This window comes from Pan paniscus, chromosome 17, assembly GCF_029289425.2.
Source record: "Pan paniscus chromosome 17, NHGRI_mPanPan1-v2.0_pri, whole genome shotgun sequence".
Lineage (NCBI taxonomy): Eukaryota > Metazoa > Chordata > Mammalia > Primates > Hominidae > Pan > Pan paniscus.
Window position 1 is genome coordinate 75,307,731 of NC_073266.2, and position 23,603 is coordinate 75,331,333.

General features: G+C 43.6%; 1 protein-coding gene and 1 long non-coding RNA gene across 3 annotated transcripts in view; one reads left to right on the top strand and one right to left on the bottom strand.

Annotated features, from left to right (window-relative positions):
• The window catches only part of ATP8B1 (ATPase phospholipid transporting 8B1), a 153,957-nt gene that overhangs the window by 124,498 nt on the left and 5,856 nt on the right, over positions 1-23,603 (bottom strand). The window lies entirely within an intron of this gene.
• Positions 5,726-11,054, top strand: LOC134729254 (uncharacterized). The gene is made up of 2 exons (XR_010110158.1): positions 5,726-6,483; positions 8,958-11,054. It is a non-coding gene; the product is annotated as an uncharacterized LOC134729254 (long non-coding RNA).

A 23,603-nucleotide genomic window follows, 5' to 3' on the forward strand; every position in this document is an offset into this window, starting at 1 on the left:
GCTACATGGGAGGCTGGGGCAGGAGAACTGCTTGAACCTGGAGGCGGAGGTTGCAGTGAGCTGAGATTGTGCCATTGCACTCCAGCCTGGGCGACAGAGTGTGAGACTCCATCTCAAAAATAAATAAAATAAAATTTATTTATTAATAATCTCTTCTAACCGGAATGTACACTCCCAGAGCGAAGGGATTTTTGCTTATTTTGTTTAGCTACATCCCCAGCACCCAGAATACAGTACAATGTACGGTAACTATCTTACAGATGTTTGTTGACTGAATGAAAAGTCACCTGTTAATAAGGCTCCCTGAGTCACCTGGACAAAATAGTAAGCCCTCACCTCTTTTGCCCTTCATGCTTATTTATTTTTCCTTGCACATATCATCAACTTGTGATAAATGTTAATACCACATATTAGTGTGTTTATTCTCTTCTCCACACAAGAATGCCAACTCCATAGGGGCAGGAATCTTGTCTCTTTTCTCTTTGTTGTATGATGAACACCCAGGACAGAGCCTGGCACAGAGGAGATGAGAAAGAGAAGGAAGGAGAGACAGAGGTCAGGTGTGGTGGCTCATGCCTGTAATCCCAACACTTTGGGAGGCCAAGAGGGGTGCACTGCTTGAGCCTGGAGAGTTCAAGACCAGCTTGGGCAACATGGTGAAACCCTGTCTCTACAAAAAGTACAAAAATAGTAGTTGGGCGTGGTGGCATGTGCCTGTAGTCCCAGCTACTTGAAAAGCTGAGTCGGGAGGATTGCTTGAGCCCAGGGGTCAAGGCTGCAGTGAGCAATGATCATGCCATTGCAGTCCAGCCTGGGTGACAGATGGAGACCCTGTCTCAAAAAAAGAAAAGAGAAAGAGAAGGAAGGAGGGGGAGAGAGACGAAAGAAAGAAAAAGAAAGGAGGAGGGAAGGAGGAAGGAGAGAGGGGGAATGGAGGGAAAAGGAGAAGGAAAGACAGAAGAAGGAAGAGAGGGAGGAAGGGAGAAGGGAGGAAAGAGAAAGAAGGAGACAGCGAGGGGGGAAAGAAATAGAAAGGAGGAAGGAATTCTAACTCCATATTATCAAGGTCACAGATGAGTAGCCTAAAATAAAAAATTGGTTGTTCTACCTAGAGCAAGAGAGTCTGTCAGGATTCTGTCAGAGAGCAGTGAAACAACTGGCCATGTTTTTTTTTTTTTTTTTTGAAATGGAGTTTCGCTCTTGTTGCCCAGGCTGGAGTGCAGTGGTGCATTCTCGGCTCACTGCAACCTCCACCTCCTGGGTTCAAGCAATTCTCCTGCCTCAGCCTCCCAAGTAGCTGAGATTACAGACATGTACCACCACACCCGGCTAATTTTGCATTTTTAGTAGAGACGGCGTTTCTCCATATTGGTCAGGCTGGTCTCAAACTCCCGACCTCAGGTGATCCGCCTGCCTTGGCCTCCCAAAGTGCTGGGATTACAGGCGTGAGCTGCTGCGCCCAGCCTAGGCATTTCTTTAAAATCTATCCATTCATGTGCTCCATTAGTCAAAATAAAAGGCAATATCTAGTAATGATGCCAGGATAAGGAGTAGGCTACATTGGATTCTAATCAAAGGAGGCATGAGTCACTGAAAAACCATCATCATTTGTTGGCTGCTTTCTTCTATAGTTTCTGAACAATAAATAAGAAGGATTGGCCAATCTTGTTACTTGGCATAACAAACCAGGTAACCATACTTGATGATTCAATTCCATTTGGAACCGATACTACACGTTAAGGAAACAAAACTAACATTGGCATTCAGCTGAGTTCTGTCCAACGACCCTTTGCCTCCACTGTGTCTTGTTGGGCATGCTGCTATAATTTTAAAGGTAATGACTGTAATAGTACCACCTCGCATTCATGTGAGTTCACGTGAATTAGGCTTCTACCACTCTTGAAAGTAATTTTAATTATCTCGTTTCATGACCTTCACCTTGCAGGAAAGAAACAGAGACATGAAGAGGTTAAGACAAGTGACGGAGGTCTCAGGGCCAGGCAGGGAAAGAGTGACTTGTTTTGGAGCGTGGGAGCCCACCCACACAATCAACCACAGTCACCCAGATCTGCCCACTGAGGTGAGAGAAAGGAGGGGAAATAAAACAGCAAGCCCTTTTCTTTCCTCCTCATATCTGTTCTCAGGACTCATTTCCTGTCTAACTCAGAGTCACCTTAGATCCTTAAAAGTGACTGGAACCAAGTCACCAAAAAAAAAGAAAAAAGCAATTATTTTTCACAATATGAAGCCTTCTTTGGGAGAAGTTGGCTAGAAAATAATAGGAGAAAAGGCTGGAACAACTGTCTAGGACATTTCCTAATATGTTATTTTCACCCCCCTTCCCTCAAAGGTCAACAAGATACTCCACTGTGGAAGCTTCTTCAAAAGCAGTTCATCTGGATGTCTTCAATACTCCAGATGGCTTCTCTAAGTCCTACTCCAGGCCGATCGTTATGCAATCTGTTATCTTCCTTTCCAACTGTTTTCTCAGGCTTTTTTTTTTTTTTTTAAATAGGGTCTCACTGTCACCCAGGCTGGAGTACGGTGGTGTGATCACAGCTCACTGCAGCCTTGACCTCTTGGGCTCAAGTGATTCCTCCCACCTCAGCCTCCCATGTAGCTGGGACTATAGGCATGTGCCACCACACCCAGCTGATTTTTACATTTTTTGTAGAGATGGGATTTCGCTATGTTTCCCAGGCTAGTCTTGAACTTTTGGGTTCAAGCAATCTGCCCGGCTCAGCATCTGAAAGTGCTGGAATTACAGGTGTGAGCCACAGTGCCTAGCCAGGCTAATTTCTTATCTATTGAAAGCTGGAATCCAATGCAGGAATCCAATGCAGAAACTATGTAAGATTTCAATCTGTTATATATCTACCATCTTCCTGAGACAGGCCATTGAAAGTCAAATTCCACTGTCATTTGTTTCAGGGGAAAAAAGAAACATGAATATATATGTTTGTAAACACAAAGATGATTTCTAAAAAGATAACCAATAAACTGGTGATGGTCCGTGCCTTTGGGTAGGAGAGTTGGGTAACTGGGTTAAAAGGAGGCAGGAAAACTGACACTTTATTATTTATTTATTTATTTATTTATTTATTTATTTATTTATTTATTTAGAGACAGGGTCTCGCTCTGTTGCCCAAGCTGGAGTGCACTGGTGGGATCTCGGCTCACTGCAACCTCCGCCTCCCAGGCTGAAGTGATCCTCCCACCTCGGCTTCTCAAGTAGCTGGGATTACAGGCATGTGCCACCATGCCCAGCTAATTTTTTGTAGTTTTTGTACAGACAGGGTTTTGCCGTGTTGGCCAAGTTGGTTTCGAACTTCTGGGCTCAAGCGATCCTCCTACCTTGGCCTCCCAAAGTTCTGGGATTACAGGCGTGAGCCACCTTATCTGGCCAAGGCTGACACTTAATACCCTTTTGTACCTTTCGAAGGTTGTACCATTTGCATGTATTACTTATTCCAAAAATTAAATGAAAAAACAAATAATAGGTGGAACAAAACTGAAGCTTGGAAACGGTGGGAGCCCTTTATCAGGAAATAACAAACATGATGGTATCACATCTTGACTTTCCAGTGATGGGCAACAACAGAAGCATTTACCAGATAGTGAGCTCCCCACATGCAAGTGGCAACTTTAATTGTACCTTAAATCTTTGCCCTTGTATTAGTTATCTGTTGCTGCCTAACAAAATACCCTCAAATTTAGCAGTTTGAACCACAAGTATTTATAATCTCAGTTTCTTTTTTTTTTTTTTTTTTTGAGACGGAGTCTCGCTCTGTCGCCCAGGCTGGAGTGCAGTGGCGCGATCTCGGCTCACTGCAAGCTCCGCCTTCCAGGTTCACGCCATTCTCCTGCCTCAGTCTCGGGAGCAGCTGGGACTACAGGCGCCCGCCGCTACGCCTGGCTAATTTTTTGTATTTTTTTTTTAATAGAGACGGGGTTTCATCATGTTAGCCAGGATGGTCTTGATCTCCTGACCTCGTGATCCGCCCGCCTCGGCCTCCCAAAGTGCTGGGATTACAGGCGTGAGCCACCTCGCCCGGCCTATAATCTCAATTTCAATGGATCAAGAATCTGGGTATGGCTCAGGGTCTCCTCCCAAGGCTGCAGTCAAGGTGTGAGCCAGAGCTGCAGTCACCTAAAGGTCGGCCTGGGGATGATCCACCTCCAAGCTCACTCACAGGGCTGTTGGCTGGATTCCATCCTCGTGGGCTGTTGGCCAGAGGCCAGCTCCAGTTCTTTGCCATGAATGTCTCTCCATGGGGCAGCTGGCTTCTCTTACAGTAAGTGAGAGCATGAGAGAGCATCAGCAAGAGGGAAGTGGGGTGTTTCTGTGCCCCAGCCTCAGAAGTGACATCCCATCACTGTGGCCATATTTTATTCACTAGAAGGGCATCACCAGGTCTAACCCCTGCTCAAGGGAGAGGATTTCCCAGAAACAGAAGAAATCACAAATTACACTTCACAAGAATCCTGAGATATTTTAGAAAGGTTCCAAATTTGGCCAAAAGTAGCTTAAGAAGGCTTTTATGGACCAAGCATAAGAAGTTTAGCAGGGCTGGGTGTAATGGCTCACACTTGTAATTCCAGAACTTTGGGAGGCTGAGGTGGGCAGATTGTTTGAGCCCAGGAGTTCGAGACCAGCCCAGGCAACATAGCAAAACCCCATCTCTACAAAAAATGCAAAAATTAGCTGGGCATGTGCTTGTGGTCCCAGCTACTCGGGAGGCTGAAGTGAGAGGACTGCTTGAGCCTGGGAGGTCGAGGCTACAGTGAGCTGTTACTGCACCACTGCACTCCAGCCTGGGCGACAGAGTGATACCCTCCCTCAGAAAAAAAAAAGGAAGAAGAAGAAGGAGAAGGAGAAGAAGAAAGAAGTGTAGCAGCAGAGAGAAATTACTTGACTCAAACCAGCATTGAGAGAGGCAGAGAATTAGGAGCACTCACAGGCAGAGCTGAAAGGCTCCCAGAAGGGGCAAAAATAAAATGTAAAATTAACCTTTGAAATCCAAAGTTGGTATCAGGTATAGCCTAATGTTCACTTTTTAATTTTAGCAACACCGAACATGGTATTTCTACCTTATATTTGGTATAATTATCCATTCTTAACTTGTGTAATGAAAGAAAAAATAGGGGTGGGCGTGGCGGCTCACGCCTGTAATCCCAGCACTTTGGGAGGCCGAGGCGGGTGGATCACGAGGTCAGCACTTCGAGACCAGCCCAACCAACATGGTGAAACCCCGTCTCTACTAAAAACACAAAAAAATTAGCTGGGCGTGGTGGCGGGTGCCTGTAATCCCAGTGACTTGGGAGGCTGAGGCAGAATTGCTTGAAAACTGGAAGACAGAGGTTGCAGTGAGCCGAGATTTCCCACTGCACTCTAGCCTGGGAAATAAGAGCAAAACTCTGTCTCAAAAAAAAAAAAAAAGAGAAAGAAAGAAAAAATAACAAAAATAACATAGGTAAATTAACAGTTATAATATTAAACAGTCTCTTTTGGCTAAACCTGTTATAAATCACCATGGCATATAAATGTTAGAGCTTAGATGCTGAATAAACCAACTGGCCTTGAAGCCCACGTTTCTAATTCTCATAACAGATTTATTATGAATCTCAAATTTCACAAATTTGTCTATGTAAAATTGTTTTGGAAGATGTCAATAAATGTAGAGAAATGTTTAAAATCTGAAGTTGGAAAAAGGTAAAGCAAACATTAGTTTTTAATCTTTTGCTCACTTGAGTAAATCCTTGAAAGGATTAAAAAATATCCAACTTGTGAAATTTGTTTAAAGTCCTTTTAAAATAAAAATGCATAAATGTATAATTACTCTAAACCTAACTGAAGACTTTATAGAATTCACCCAATTTGAAAACAGAGGTCTTCTGGCCTGTCTCCCAAGTCATTATGCACAGCTGTGGGAAACATCCTGTTGTATGTTTACATATATTAACAGCTTCAGGAATTTCACAATTAAAACTATGGTGGGCTGGTTTCCAATTCAGGCAGGTGGGTGAGGGGGTGTGGAGAGCAGGCAAACCAGAAATAAAAACAAGCTTCTTGAAAGATGGGGGAAAGGAAATCGTAACTACTTAGTAATCAGGAGTCCATATAGTTTGCCAGTTCTACTAAACGCTGGAGGGATTTCATTTAAACCCTAAGAAATACACTTGTTCAATCATTTTGCAGCCTTCAAAATCTCTCAATTGGCTTCAACCAAGAGGTTGCCTGATGGAGGTAATATTGTACACGATATGTAAAAAACTTTTATTTTTTTCTGTGGACAGTTTCACCCCAATAGAAGGAAGCTGTGTTTTCACCTTTCTCTCTTTTGTTTTTCCAGCATGCCCGCCCCTCGTCCTGACATAACTGATTAGGAAATGATTTCTAAATGGTCAAGAGTCCAGCCTCGATAGCCACTTCTCTGATTCCAACAGAATTTCTACAGAAGACAATTTCCTTGTCTCAGCAAGGTATGTATGATATATGTGGCCTGGCCAGGCCGGCTGCTCAAACAGAGCTGTGTTTGGGTCAGCCCACTGTTTAAAATGTTAAAATCAGACATGAAGACCATTCACATAACCACTGCTGGTCAGATATGAGTCATCTCCAAGAACACCAAAAAAGGAAGCATTAAATGCTGATTGGTCTCCTTCAAAATCACTTGGGAAACTCCAGAAAGGGAAGGGATAAAACACAGGAACTTCTACTTCTTCAAAGTCTCCCGAGGTGATTTTTAATACTCAGAAGTTGGGACTGAGTTCCTGATCTAGGTTGAAGTGTAATGTGAATTCCATTCTTGCCAGTAGGTGGGTTATTTTGATCATTATCTTTATTCTTGAGACTGTTTCACTCCATCTGGAGACAGCTTTGTTGAGTTTTGGCAACACTGCAGAGTTGTTAAAATCATAAAACAGAACCACCTGTTTTTGAGCTATATGGGTTATTAGAAAAAATATCCAAAATTCTTTATTTTTACAAGAGGAATCCACAGCTCAGAAAGATTAGGGGAGGTGTGAGTGCTGAACTTGTATTTAGTCTCCCTGGGCCTCAGTGTCCCCATCTGTAAAGTGAAAATTAATATATTCATTAATTGATCAGTTATTGAATGCCTACTAGGTTGTGGACTCCAGGGATGAAGAAGATACGTGATCTCTCACTATAACTTAAATCCTAACACAGACTGTTACAGTTCAATATGGGAAACATAGGTGGGTGCAGTGGCTCGCACCAGTAATTCCAGCACTTTGGGAGGCCGAGATGGGAGGATAGCTTGATGTTGATGCCAGGAGTTTGAGACCAGCCTGAACAACATAAGGATACCCCTGTCTCTACAAAAGAGGAAATTTTAATTAGCCAGGCATGGTGGCACACACCTGTAGTCCTAGCCACTCAGGAGGCTGAGGCTGGAGGATGGCCTGAGTCCAGAAGTTTAAAGCTGCAGTGAGCTGTGTATGATCAGGCCACTGCACTCCAACCTGGGCAACGGAGCGAGAACCCATCTCTAAAAACCAGTAATAATAATATTTAAAATACAGTAAATGCCAGGAGAAGACAATATGCTCAGGTTGCAGTGGGAGCTTGGCAAAACCATACCTAACCCAGCCTGGGAAGCACATGGGAGGCCTCCGCCATAGGCCAGAAAGCTGCTGCAGTGAAATCCATTTAATTGGAGAATGGAGCAGAAAGGGCAGAAGATGCAAAGAAGCCCTGCTGTCTATAGAATTTGCTAAAATAAGATGAAGCAATAGTTTGCCAGCAGCAAATAACTACACAGATATGAGCTATGAAATTAAGTAAAACTAATCAAGGCCACCCACAGCTGCTGCGTTGCAGACGCCAATCCAGCATCCTTAAGTTACACCATTCATTTATTTCAATCATTTTCCCCATAGGTTTATATCTAGACATTTCCATAAACCCAAGTAAATTTTTTATTATGCGTGTAGGCATCCTATAAAGAGTAGACTCTTATATTGTCTACTTTCCAAGCCATTCTCTGTCTTGACTACGCACGAGAGAATCAGCCAGGTTTATCCCAGACTGGCTAATAAGACTCTGGCAAGGAGAACTCAGGCATCAATGTTTTTGATGCTTCCCAGGTGAACTTGAGAATCTCATTTATCAAAAAGTCAAGAATGAATGGTGCGCACACACACAGACAAAAAATTCTTCAGTCACCTCTGGTTTATGCATTTTTAGAAAGGCTCCAGATAATGTGAAATCTATTTGTTTGAGCCTTGACTATAATATGATTCTTTTAGGAAAACAGATTTACTGTCTAAATGATACCTGGCTCAGATTAATTCTAGTTTGTCTCTTTTTTTTTTTTTTTTTTTGAGACAGAGTCTCACTCTTGTTGCCTAGGCTAAAGTGCAATGGTGCAATCCTGGCTCACTGCAAACTCGCCTCCTGGGTTCAAGCAATTCTCGTGGCTCAACCTCCCGAGTAGCTGGGATTACAGGCACCCACCACCATGCCCAGCTAATTTTTTTATTTTTAGTAGAGACAGGGTTTCACCATGTTGGTCTGGCTGGTCTCAAACTCCTGAGCTCAAGTGATCTGCCTGCCTCAGCCTCCCAAAGTGCTGGGATTACAGGCGTGAGCCACCGTGCCCGGCCTAGTTTGTCTTTTCTAAAGATGCACTGGCTGAAGGGAGGCAGGGACGTTCCTAGAAGTATGATGGGTGACAGAGAACACACTGTTCAGGTTAAGAATGCTCTACAGAGAGACTATAAAGTAGAAACTGTAAAGATTACAGGGGAAAGAGGGCATCTGATGGAACGCAGGCATGGATAAGATAATATTTATATATCTTTATGTTTAACAAAAGTTCTAACATGCTTACTGTGGTCCTTTGAAACTGATGACAGGCACACAACAGGGTGGACACATATGGTTTAACAAACAAGTCTTTTTTATGTATTTATTTCCTTTAATAATATAGAAAGACTGCGGGGAATAAGAACTTTAAAAATATCAAATATGCCTGGTAGATGCTGCCTTAAGTGAAGCAAGACTCCTGATATTCACAAGAAGAGACAATATAAAAGGAAATTGAAGGCCAGGCGTAGTGGCTCATACCTGCAATCCCAGCAATTTGGGAGGCCAAGGCAGGTGGATCACTTGAGGTCAGGAGTTCAAAACCAGCCTGGCCAACATGGTGAAACCCTATCTCCACTAAAAATACAAAAATTAGCCAGGCATGGTGGCACGCGCCTGTAATCCCAGCTACTCAGGTGGCTGAGGCAGGAAAATTGCTTGAACTGGGAGGCAGAGGTTGCAGTGAGCTGAGATCGCGCCACTGAACTCCAGCCTGGGTGGCAGAGTGAGACCCCGTCTTAAAAAAAATAATAACAATAATAAAGGAAATTAAGCATTGAAGAAAACACAGAAGCCATCTCCTCTACCATACATCGAAGGGCACATGGTGACAGAGCTGTTGTCATTTCAACAGTATTTCTGGGCTTCCCCTGTTCTCTACATCCTTGCTACTTGAGAAAGAAAGAGTGAGCAGAGGACATAACTCAGGAGGGCTCCTACTTGAATTTTTACTGGGGTGGGCAGAGACTACGCTGAAGAAATCACATTTGGGCCAAAAGGCAAAAGATAAGGAGCCTTTCAGAGGAAGAGCTTTTCAAGCGAGAAAGCAGCAAATCTGAAGTTCCTGGGACAGGAAGGGACTCGTCATGCTTCAGAAACTGAAGGAGAAAAAGAATGGAATTTGCAGGGGGAAGCCGGGGTCAGGGCGAGCTGGGCATAGAGAGCTATGGAGAGAAGGTAGCTGTTGTTAAAACCACAGCATGAGCTTCTGCAAGGGTTGGCAGGATCTGAGTGGGTGCTCTGGTTTGGAAGGGGCAGGGTAGAAGTGTAGCCCTCATGTAAGAAGGCTGCTGGAATGGTCCAGGAGAGGGAGGGTGACAGCTTGAACCTCGCGGATGGCAGCGGAGATAGAGGTTATCAGGTGGAGTCAAGGTCTTCCAGAGGTAGAAGCAACAGGCCTTGGAGACGGATTGGAAATGAAAGCAGGGTGCAGTCTGGAAGAGAAAGGGGTCAGAGATCAAGTCCAGGCTTAAGCCAGAAGGCTTAAGCACCAGCTAGGGGGTATCATCTTCTCAACTGATGTCAGAGTTCAATGCTCAAGGTGCTGTGTTTAGGGGCATGCAGGAGAGTATTATGAAACGTGCCTATGACTAAGTCCTGCGAAACTGTAGCATTTTAAGAGGACTCCTACCCGTGGTTTAGGGTAGAATTCCTCAGCCTCAACCCTAGTGACGTTTTGGGTAAGATACTTCTTTGTTGTAGAGGCTGAGCTGCATATTGTAGGATATTTAGAAGTATCCCTGGCCTTGACCACTGGACGCTTGTAGCATCCTGAATTGTGACAACTTAAAGTGTTCCCCAGGGAGCAAAAGTCACATCTGGTTGACTAAGTTAAGTACACTTTTACAAAGTCTTTAAGAAACTGGTGGTGCCGGTCTTCTGTCTCAAAAAGTTCACGGGCAGGCCAGGGTAAGAGCTTCACAAATCATTTCAACTTTCTCATGTTCCGGCTTTGTTGACAAGCACCTAAAATTGACTTTAAAAAACCAGACCTAGTATTAAGGTGGATGCTGCCTCATCGAATTAGAAAACAATTGGAGTTATACTAACCCCAAAATACACAAGATCTTGAAAAATCTTTATCCTTTGTCTTTTGACAACAACATAAACCCAAAATAGAGCAGTGAGTGGATATAGGTGTTAGCTGGTTTTTCCCCTGTATGTAAATATTTCATAGCTCAGAGTTATGGGATGGTGTTTATTTCAAGTAACATTTGTAAAAATATCTCTAACCCAAACCAAAATGCCATAAGAGTCCTTTTTTTCCTAAGTAGATGCTTAAAACAAATTCCCGGTATTTTTGTTGCATTTCCAAAGCATGGCAGTAAGTATCAAAAGTTAGTGCAAAAATCTTTAAATATCTATTTTTGTTGTTGTTGTTGTTTTGTCTCGTTTTGTTTTTTTTTTTTTTTTTGAGACGGAGTCTCGCTCTGTCGCCCAGGCTGGAGTGCAGTGGTGCAATCTCAGCTCTCTGCAAGCTCCACCTCCAGGGTTCAAGTGACTCTCCTGCCTCAGCCTCCTGAGTAGCTGGGATTACAGGCGCATGCCACCATGCCCAGCTAATTTTTGTATTTTTAGTAGAGATGGGGTTTCACCATGTTGGCCAGTCTGGTCTCAAACTCCTCACCTCAAGTGATCCACCTGCCTCAGCCTCCCAAAGTGTTGGGATTACAGGCATGAGCCACCGTACCTGGCCGTAAGTATCTATTTGTGTTTGTGACTATTATACTAAGTTATGAAGTCCAAGAAAGAACTTGGTTATTCTCCTCTGGCAGCTTAGTGAAGGAGTAAAAGCCATAAAATTCACTTAATTAGGCCACGGTGGATTCTTTTCATTGTAGAGTCACTATAAAAACAGCCAACAATTATTGGTTCAATGTTGTTCAATGGCCTTCTCTCTCATAAAACATGTGTCTAATAATGGCAGCTAATGCTAGTACCTATCAGTGTGGAAAGGCATGTTTCTGACTTTACTATTTAATGTGTAATTATAGAACAGGTGCTACAATTTAAGAACTGCGCTGGGGGCTGAGCTACAACATGAGTCTTGCCAAGGTGCTATTCTCACCAAGGTGGCCACTAGTGTAAACACAGACAAATAGACCAGCAATGACAATATAGCTCAGGGATGCCACACCCCTGGGCCCACATCTGTCCTGCTTCTCACCTGCTCAAGGTGACAGGACTAAGGAATCCTAACACACCTTTGCTGCTGTGGCTGGACATCACTTCAGAATCCTGCTCGTCAAAAACCTCTCAGCCAGGGATTCTCAATCTGGAGCAGGCATCAGAATCACCTGGAAGTTTTATTAGGACACTGATTGCTGGGTCTTAAGCCCAGAGCTTCTAAGTCAGTGACTCTAGAGTGCAGCCCCCAGTCGTGCTGATGTTGCTGGTCCAGGGACCATACTTTGAAAACCAGTGTCTAGGCAACCACCACTGATCAAGCCACATCTGATATAAAAGCTAGCTACTATCTCCGAGATGGTACCACCTATGCTAGGATGAGAATGTACAGGGAACTACTAGAACAAAGGAAGAGTCCCTCACTTTGGTCTGGGAAAGACAAGGAATCAGGAAATCCTCCAGGAGGAGGTAGCACCTCCTGGAATATCTGCAACTATACGATGCTCAGAGCTAGTCTAAAAATGGTGCCTGTAACAGAGAAACAAGCAAAGAAATTAAACAAAAATCCCAGGATCACCTTTTAAATGGAGACCAGTTGGTCCAGGGCAGAGGAGGGGAGAATCCAATAAATTTAACATAAACAGGACATTAGAGCTGAGAATGTTGCTGGGTATCTTCTAATCTAAGCCACTTTATTTCTTTCTTTCTTTTTTTTTTTTGAAACGGAGTCTTGCTCTGTTGCCCAGGCTGGAATGCAGTGGTGCGATCTCAGCTCATTGCAACCTCTACCTCCCAGGTTCAAGGGATTCTCCTGCCTCAGCCTCCTGAGTAGCTGGAATTATAGGCACGCACCACCACGCCTGGCTAATTTTTGTATTTTTATTGGAGACAGGGTTTCACCATGTTGGCCAGGCTGGTCTCGAACTCCTGACCTCAAGTGATCCACCCATCTCGGCCTCCCAAAGTGCTGGGATTACAGGCGTGAGCCACTGTGCCCAGCCAAGCCCCTTTATTTCAAAACCACAATGTGTTCTTCCAATGGTTCATGAAAACTAGAAACACAAAAAAATGTTAAAGGGTGTTTTTAAAAATTCAGGTTTGCTTGAAAGAGATACTCTTATCTTTTTTACGTCTAGTAAGGGGTATTGAAATACAGCAGATATGCAGAACAACATCGACTTTGAACAGAAGAATGACCCCTAACAACTCAGAGCTTAGACAAATTCCAGAGTTTACAAAGACTGCCAGACAGGATGTTATGTTAGAAATACATTTAAGCGATATTAAAATAAGTATTCAAATACAAAATTTTGAAGACAGGAAACTTCATAAGAGTCATGTTAAATTCTCAGGATCCTCTGGACCGGAAATCATTGTATAATGCCTAAGATATCGTGGCAAACAAAATTTTACAAGCAAATAAAATGTACTTTAGTTCTCACAACGGTCACCAATCTTTATATACCCTTAGTCCTCTGCCAAGTGCAATTAAAGCCACTTTATGCTTACTGATTTCCTTATGACACACACACAAGAACCCAAAAGACAACATAAATTCGTCTGATAAAAAGTGAGCCTAAAAGCTCCATCTAGAGCACCGCGGGAGGAGCTCCGTCTAGAGCACCGCGGGAGGGGCTCCGTCTAGAGCACCGCGGGAGGGGCTCCGTCTAGAGCACCGCGGGAGGGGCTCCGTCTAGAGCACCGCGGGAGGGGCTCCGTCTAGAGCACCGCGGGAGGAGCTCCGTCTAGAACACTGGGTGGAGCTTCGTCTAGAGCACTGCGGGTGGGGAGTGTTGGCTCCGCTATACCATTTCCTCTTGTAATTTTGGCTTCTTTGTCATGAGCTTCTTTTTCAAAGTTGGCTTTTAGAGCCCATTGGTTACTGATATTTACTGATTTTCAGTTTTTAAAAAGTCTATTCCTTTAAAAATGCTCTAAAATTTGTCAAACCTCAGGGGTTAGATACCTTTTTGAATGTCAGTATTTTTTCTGAAGGTTTAACATCTATCAAAATAGAGAAAAAACAACTTTAAAATAAATAGGCCTCATTTAAAATTTTATACATCGTCTAAAGGGACCTATATAGTATCCATTGTGTAGACATGACAGTACTGGATAAAAGTGAATATTAGTCCCAGCCACTTGGGAGGCTGAGGCGGGAGGATCCCTTGAGCCCAGGAGTTTGAGGCTGCAGTGAGCCATAATTTGACACTGCACTCCAGCCTGGGCAACAGAGCGAGATCCATCTATAAAACAAGACAAACTGAATACGGAATGAACAAAATAAAACCTATTGTCTATCCCTGCTACTGAAACACATATATTTTATTGTCATCTGGACCTACAAAGCTTGAAATGATTTACAACCTGTACATTTTAAAAATTGGAAGCTTATGACAAATGAGATCACAGAGAGGCATGGAATTACAATGAGAGGGTATCCTATAAAACATCAGGTCCATCATTTGAAGCACGAAAAAATCGGAGCTTAGAAAATTAACTGGCCGTGCATGGTGGCTCCCAGCACTTTGGGAGGCCAAGGCGGGAGGATCACATGAGGCCAGGAGTTTGAGATGAGCTTGGCCAACATGGTGAAACCCCATCTCTACTAAAAATACAAACAATTAGTCGGGCGTTTTGGTGCCCGTCTGTAATCCCAGCTACTTGGGAGGCTGGGGCACAAGAATCGCTTGAACCCGGGAGGCAGAGGTCCTAGTGAGCCGTGATTGCGCCACTGTACTCCAGCCTGGGTGACAGAGTGAGACTCTATCTCAAAAAAAAAAAAAAAAAAAAAGAAAGAAAGAAAGAAAGGAAAAGAAAAGAAAATTAACTGCTCATCACTGAACTGAAAGTTAGGAAAAGAGTACCCTAACCCAGTTCCTGGCACCACCCACTCCCCCAAACCCTGCTTCCCTTGTGTTTCTCATCTGTCCCATGGGGATAATTCCTGTCCTGCCAACTCCCAAATGAGAAAATTTTAAAACTATAAAGTGCTTTAAAAATGTAAAGAATTGCTATTATTAGCTGAGGTCAGCCAGCCCATTCAGTGACTCACCAGAGCTGACATCTCCTGGGCTTGTTTCCCAAAACCAGGCTGCTGTTTATTACAAATCATAGATATTAAAGATAGAAAAAATATCACAACACAGCCCTTTTAGGAGAATAGGAAAATCAATCCTCCTCCCACTCCCACCCCCAAATAAAACAAAATGCTTGGCAGATCCAGGAGTTTCTATAAGGAGCTTGAATATACAGGAAGTCCACAAATTACAAATGATTTTGTGTTCCAAGAGTTCATTTCTGGGTGGGTTACCAGATGAAATATAGGACACAGAGTTATATTTGACATTAACATAAAGAACACATCATTTTTAGTATAAGTCAGTCCCAAACATTGCATAGGACACACTTATACTAAAAAAAATTACTCATCGTTTATCTGAGATTCAAACTGAACTGTGTCCTGTATTTTTATTTGTTAAATTTGGCAACCCTATCTCTGAGTCATTTGGATCAATTTTCCAACCTTCGGCTGTGAGGTCTCGGAAAGAACCCTCGCCTTGTGAGTGTGGAAACACGACTGCAATTTCTGGTTTTGTCAATTACTAGTTCTGAGACTTCAGGCAAGTTATAATTCCTTTGCTTGCAAAAAGAGACCAGGAAATTAATACGCCACGGGACTAAGTGGGTCAATATAACATGTGGAAATACAGTACATTGAACACAAAAGCAGCACCACTTTGTTATACTACCCTACACACATGAAAAGAGTGATTTGGTTTTTAAGTCAGGCCACACAAGCCAATTTTAAAAGTCGGTTTTCCACAAGAAATTCCCTGGCTTTAGCAAGTTCCTATACCATACAAAGCGCCCCTTTCCCACATCTGAGAACGTTTTGAGCCATGTATGGTGGTCTTGTCCACTAGGCAACCCTGTATCAGCCCTCCACCCTGTCATCTTTGTCCATAAAGCACGGCTTGTGACTTTGCACAAATGCTTTTTTTTGCTCACATGTACATACTTTGTTGCCAAAAGATAGTTGATTATTTTACATAAATTAGTGCAAACTAAAAGGTTGATACCAATGATAGGAAGCACTGGCTTCCGAAGCGTTTCCAGCATCCCCAAACAGCTCCTTAAACCCAATCCTATGTTGCAATTCCCAAAACTGTGTCTCCAACCTAGACTTCTGAATCACCAATGCTTGACCCCCGACCACACCTAGGTGTCCCAGCAACTCAAACTAGACATGATCGAAGCTACATTCATCTTCTAAAACTACTCCTTGGTCTCAGTGATGCCATCACCTTTAGTCGCTTATGTTAGAAATTTGAGAATTGTCAACAATTCTCTTCTTTTACATCTTCAAATCCAACCCATCACCAAGACCAGGATTCCCCTTGTGAAGTGCGGCTCCTACCTTCCACTTCTCATCCCCACTCCCATCATCGGGCCCAAACCCCCATCCTCTCTCTCTCATGGACACTGCAGCAGCCTCCCAGATTTCCTCTCCTTGCTTCTGGCCTCATTCCCCGCCCCCACCCCCATCCCCCACCAACAACCAACCCATTCCCCATATCGCAGTCTCTGGATTATCAAACAAAACCAGGAATCAAATCACATCACGCCACTGCTTAAAAACGTTAGTGACTTCCTATCAGGTTCTCTGCAGTTTGGTGCCTGCCTCCCTTATCCCATGGTAGGCCCAGCATCTTAAAAATGTTAGTGACTTCCTATCAGGTTCCCTGCAGTTTGGTGCCTGCCTCCCTTATCCCATGGTAGCCCCAGCATCTTAAAAATGTTAGTGACTTCCTATTAGGTTCTCTGCAGTTTGGTGCCTGCCTCCCTTATCCCATGGTAGCCCCAGCATCATGTCACACCCAGTATTCTGGCCTCCCACAATTCCTAGAGCACAGCACTAAGCTCTCACCCACCCCAGGGCCTTTGCACATGCGGTTCCCATTGACTGGACCACTCTTCCCCTGACTGGTACTTTCTTATCCTCTAGGTCTCAACTTAAGTATAACCTCCTTCAAGAGACCCCACTCCCTGGGCCATTTTTTAAATTATGGTAAAATGGACAAAGCATAAAATTTACCATTTTAACTACTTTTATTTTATTTATTTTATTTTTTTGAGACAGAGTCTTGCTCTGTTGCCTAGGCTGAAGTGCAGTGGTGCAATCTCCACTCACTGCAACCTCTGCCTCCTTGGTTCAAGCAATTCTCCTGCCTCAGTCTCCCGAGTAGCTGGGATTACAGGCACGCACCACCACACCTGGCTAATTTTTGTATTTTTTAGTAGAGATGGGGTTTCACCATGTTGGCCAGGCTGGTGTCGAGCTCCTGACCTTAGGCAATTTGTCCATCTCGGCCTCCCAAAGTGCTGGGATTACAGGCATGAGCCACCGTGTCCGGCCTTAATGCCTTCTAAGTGATATTAAGTGCATCCACATGATTCTGCAATTGCTACCACCACCCATCCCTAGAAATTTTTCATCTTCCCAAACTGAAACTCAGGGTCCATTAAAAACTAACTCTCCATTCCCCACTGGCCCCAGCCCCTGGCAAACACTGCTCAATTTTCTGTCTCTGAACTTGACTATTCTGGGCACTTCATATAAGTGGAATCACAAAATATTTCTTTGTCCTTTTGTGTCTCATTTATTTCATTTAGCATAATGTTTTCAAAGTTCATCCATGTAGCATATATTAAAATTTCCTTCCTTTTTTCTTTTTCTTTTTCTTTTTTTTTTTTGAGGCAGAGTTTCACTCTGCTATCCATGGTGGAGTGCAGTGGTACAATTTTGGCTCACTGTAAACTCCGCCTCCTGAGTTCAAGCGATTCTTGTGTCATAGCCTCCCGAGTAGCTAGGATTACAGGTGCCCACCACTGCACCTTTTTGTACTTTTAGTAGAGACAGGGGTTCACCATGTTGGCCAGTCTTGAACTTCTGGCCTCAAGTTATCCCCCAGCCTTGGCCTCCCAAAATGCTGGGATTACAGGCATAAGCCACCGTGCTCAGCGAAAATTTCCTTCCTTTGTAAGGCTGAGAAACATCCTAATCATATGGGTACACCAATTTTGTTTATTCATTCATTCGTCGGTGGATGCCTGGGTTACTCCTAGGCCATTTTAAAGTAGGTCTTCATTATTCTCTTAGAAATATCTTATTTTTCTTTAAGGCCTTTATCACAGATTATAATTCTAATATCAAGTTGTTTCATATCTCTTTTGTTCAATATTTTGTTTAGTCTCTATCTCTCATCACACTCTCAACAACCCCGTAAGCTCCCTGAGGGGAAGGGCATGTCTGCTTTGCTCCTCACTGTGTTTACTGCCAGCACCTGGCAATGTAGTGGGTATTTAATAAGTAATTGTTGAATCACTGAATGAAAGAAAATCACTAGGCCACCTGAAGGCCCCTTGTCTTAAGAGTCACTGTGGACCGTGTAATCAATTGTGAAGGTGAGCAAATGCATACTTACATCCACACGCACATATTTGTAGCTCTCTGGGCACAAAACATTCCTTTTATGACATGTCAGTCTATTTGCAACTAGCACATATTTCCATGGCCTGTGCTTTTTTTGAAGAATGTATTACGTGCACAAGTAGCTAGTGTGTTTGGCAATATAAAGAAATTAAGTATTGACAAATAATACAATAAGGATGAAATTTTATTAATTTTTTTTTTTTACAATTAAAAAAAATTGAGACAGGGTCTTGCTACGTTGCCCAGGCTGGTCTCGAACTCCTGAGCTCAAGTAATCTGCCCACCTCAGCCTCCCAAAGTGCTGGGATTACAGGTGTGAGCCACCACACCCGACCGTAATATACATGAAAAACATTATGCTAAGTGTAAAAAGATGATCACAAAAGACCACATATCATACGATTCCATTTATATAAAATGTCCAGAATCGGCAAACCCATAGAAGCAGAAGGTAGATGAGAGGCTGCCAGGGGCTGCAGGGACAAGGCAATAAACCAGGCACAGCTAAAAGGTATAGGATTTCTGTTAGGGGGTGATGAAAAGGTTCTAACATAGATTGTGGCAACAGTTGCACAGCTATGTAAATATACTAAGAACCATTGAATTGTATATTGTAAAAGGCTGAATTGTATGGTACATGAATTAGATCTCAATATAGTTGTTTAAAACAAAAAATCCATGTGTATGGAGATGGGGAGTGGCTGGAAAAAGCTTAACCTCCCAATTAGGCAAAAGACAAACAGGATAGGGAGGGGGACTAGGGGCTTGTGAGTGGCAATAGCTGCAGCAGCAGCCCTGGCAGGACAGCCTGTGGGTTACAGACCGCCCTCCTGTCAATGAAGTCAAGTCCTCTGCTTCCTGAAAACCGTCTCTTTTTTCTAACAATGTTCTTTCCCCCAAACTAGGAAGACAGGCTGATGGTAAACACAAAGTTCTCTGAACCAAAGCCTTATATGTATGTTTCTGAGGAGGCTCTTTATAACCTAGTTGCAAGCGATCTGAACACAGCCCAGCGAATTTCCAGCTTTTGAAACTCAGATTTCCTTTTGCGACCCAGGTTCTGCTGAGAAAGTTATCTTTGGCTCCTCTCTCTCTCACACCCCACATCCCATCTGTTCGGAAGTCCTGTTGGCATTTCAATCTATCAAAATAAAAGTCGCACGTATGCCTGTGTACGATCCCATTCTCTCTGTGTCCTTTCTCCTCTGTCTTTCTCAAGAATCTGACATCTCAGCCCCACAGCTACCATCCTGGTGGACACTACCACCCTGGGAAAAGCTTCCACCCTCACTTGCCTGGCTTTGCCTCCTGCTTGAACTCCCAGATTGGGAGCCTTCTGCCTGGACTGGTCTTCACACAGATCACACCACTCCAAGGAGCAATGTCCTGCACTGAGCCATCTTCCAAGAAATCAAAGCCAAAGTCTTTACATAGCCTGGCAAGCCCTGCAAGACCTGGCTCCCCTTCCTCTCTGCCCTTACCTCCTTCTTCTCCTTCCCTTCCCCACTTACTCACTGGAGGAACAGCTAGATAAGCCAAGCACTCTTACCCTAGGGCCTCTGCAGCAAGTTATCTGTCCCCTCTGCCTGGGACACTCTTTCCCCAAAACTTCCTGTGCCACCCTCTCTCCTCCTGAGTGTTTGCTCAAATATGACCTTCTCAAGGAGGTTCCACTGGCCACTCTATTTACAATGGCAGCTTGCACCCTTGCCCTCCCATTCTCTTGGTCCCAGTGACCTCAAAGATTCAGGGCATGTTAGCTGCTACTTACATCACCATTCACAGCCTAAGGTTCTCAAATTGACTTTTAAGAATTTTCATGTTGTTCTACACAAGGGGAGAAAGCCTAAGACTGATAACAAAAGTCTAAATGCTCTTAATGCAGCTGAACTAGACAAATAAAGTATCAGATCGCCAAGAGATTAACCATGTTAACCCTAGTATTCTTTTTGTGGCTGTGGTTGGCATTAAATAGGAAAGTGGGTGGACACGTAGGGATAGTAGTATTTTTGGTTGGCTTCAAGCTTTGATGAGTTTTTGTGTGTTTTGTTTTGTTTTACTTTAAAAACCTGCTTTTTAAACACGTAAATCCTTATTTGGCTAATTTTCAGGGCACAGTGTGAGTATAAACTCATATGAGAGTCTATTGTTCTCTAGAAACTACAGATTAAGGTGTCTTTAACAGACTGACGTCTAATTATTACATAAAGGCGTCTGATTTTTATACCAGGACACCTATAAGCACATTATTATAGAGGTGGAACATTTGATAACTCTGCCATGCTACAATCTGTAACTGACCTTTTGCCTTGCCATGGATTCTACCCTAAGGGGAAAAACAACCTGACATTAAAAAAAAAAAAAAAAAAAAAGTCAATTCTATGGAATGTCATCTCTGGAAGGTGGCTGTGGTTAGCAGAGATGGCCAGATAGTAGGGCCACAACCCTGGGGCTTTTACACCCACCCTGACACAGAGGAAAGAGTCACCCATAGCACAGACCAGTTGGATGATAGAATGGCTTATGACGGTCATGGTGGTGCGTGCCTGTAATCCCAGCTACTTGGGAGGCTGAGGCAGGAGAATCACTTGAACCTGGGAGGCGGAGGTTGAGGTTGCAGTGAGCTGAGATTGCACCATTGCACTCCAGCCTGGGCAACAGAGCGAAACTCCGCCTCAAAAAAAAAGAAAGAAAGAAAGAAAGAATGACATATGACTGCCAGCTCAGTGAGAGCAGCTGCAGGTGAAAAGGAGAGGCACGTGCTACCTTCAGGTGTCTTCAACAACACCCTCCTCCCACATTCCCTGCATTCTTATTTCCATGCTACTCTGGAGGAAAGCATGGTAATAAATACTATAATACGTGGCCCTGCCCATCTTATTTATGAAGGATACATTTTACCAAACTGAAAAAGGGGGACTCAAAAACTGACATGAACAAACAGATATGTGTATGCCCAGGTCCATGGCAGCATTAGTCACAATAGCCAGAGGTGGGCCAGGCGTGGTGACTCACACCTGTCATCTCAACACTAGGAGGCCAAGGCAGGAGGCTAGCTTGAGCCCTGGAGTTCAGCCTGGGCAACATATTGAGACACACAGACACACACACACACACACACACACACACACACACATTTTTTTTTCTTTTATTAGCTGGGTGTGGTGGTGAGTGCCTGTAGTCCCAGACATTTGGGAGGCTGAAGCGGGAGGATGGCTTGAGCCCAGGAGTTCAAAGGTGCAGTAAGCTATGATCACACCACTGCACTCCAGCCTGGGCAACAGAGTGAGACCTTGTCTTAAAAAAATTTTTTTAATTGAAAAAATTACAGTAGCCAGAGGTGAAAACTACCCAAATATCTATCACAGATGAATGGGTAAACAAAATGTGGTATGTGCATACAATGGAATATTATTCAGCCCTAAAAAAGGAAGGAAATTCTGACTTGTGCTACAACATAGATGAACCTTAAGGACATTACACTACTGAAATAAGCTAGTCATAAAAGGGCAAATATTGCATGATTCCACTTAACCTGAGGTACTGTAGAATAGTCAAATTCATGGAGAAAGCAGAATAGAGGTTACAGGGACCAGGAAATAGGAAGAAGGGGGTAGTTACTCTTTCATGGGCACAGTTTCTATTTGAGATGATGAAAAGTTCTGAAGGTGGATGGTGGTGATGGTTGCACAACAATGTGAATGTACCTAATGCCACTGAACTGTGCACTGAAAAAGGATCAAGATGGTCAATGTTATGTATATTTTACATTAAAAAAAAAAAAGTCAGGCGCAGTGGCTCACACCTGTAATCCCAACACTTTGGGAGGCTAAGGTGGGCAGATCACTTGAGGTCAGGAGTTCAAGATCAGCCTGGCCAACATGGTGAAACACTGTCTCTACTAAAAATACAAAAATTAGCCAAGCCTGGTGGCCATGCCTGTAATCCCAGCTACTCAGGAGGCTGAGGCAGGAGAATCACTTGAACCCAGGAGGCAGAGGTTGCAGAGAGCTGAGATCGCACCACTGCATTCCAGCCTGGATGACAGAGCGAGACCCCATCTCAAAAAATAAAAAAATTAAAAAACTCCCGTGAAATAAACTTCTACACCAAGAAGACAAGATCATAAGGAACCTCTCCTCCTCTCAAAGTTGTACTGGTACAAATCAGAGCACAGATTTTCTTTTAATTCTTACAATCTTTGTAGCCTGATGAACTTCACACACTTACAGTCCTTACTGTAACAAAAGTTCTGGAGGTTGCTGGGTGCAGTGGCACATGCCTGTATTCCCAACTACTCGGGAGACTAAGGCGAGAATCACTTGAGCTTAGGAGTTCGAGACCAGCCTGGGTAATATCTTGAGACCCTGCCTCTAAATGAAAAAAACAAAAACAACAACAAAAAACTGGAGGTTGATACAGCAGCTACTAGTGCCTGACTTAGAGGACTCACACTTTAATTTTTCAATATAAAGATAGGGGCATTATTTCCCAGCATGAAATGTACAAAACCTACCCACCTCCCCAAGTGAGTAAATATTTAAACCACCCAAGCCAAAGGGTTTCCTATGCTGTTGTTTGTTTGTTTGTTTGTTTGTTTGTTTGTTTTTGAGACAGAGTCTCGCTCTGTCGCCAGGCTAGAGTGCAGTGGTGCAATCTCAGCTCACTGCAACCTCCGCCTCCCGGATTCAAGCGATTCTCCTGCCTCAGCCTCAGGAGTAGCTGAGACTACAGGCGTGTGCCACCAGGGTTTCACCATGTTGGCCAGGATGGTCTCGATCTCTTGACCTCATGATCTGCCTGCCTTGTCTTCCCAAAGTGCTGGGATTACAGGTGTTAGCTATGTTCTTATAGAAAATGTTAAGTGTTCCTTCTGGATCTACAGATCATGCACAGAAATCTCAGAGGATCATGTCAGTAACTCACTAAGTTCCAGGAAGAGAAAATAAGGATGTGTACATGAATCACACCACACTCTATAAAATAAATAGTACATCCAATCCATGGAAGCTTCCCTGAACAGCAAGAATATACATTCTGATACTAAGTGAAGGACAGTATTTGGTGCCTGAGGGTTTCCAAAGAAGATTTTCTAGTGCAACTCAATTTCAATAAAGGTTAGAAAACTGTTTTCAAAAGCCACCTGCACTAAATCAAACAAACCGCAACTCCAGTAGAACAAAAGCCACTCAGCAGCAAAGTAACAAAGCCATAAATGACAGCCCTGTCAATAAAGACCAAGCTACTAGCCAAAGGTCAGGCTCCACAGTACTCATTGCAGAAGTGCCAGGCTTCTCAATCACGCTGTGGGGGATGGTGGCCTTCGCCACTGAAAGGCTGCCCAGGAACAGAGGTGACCCTCCCCTC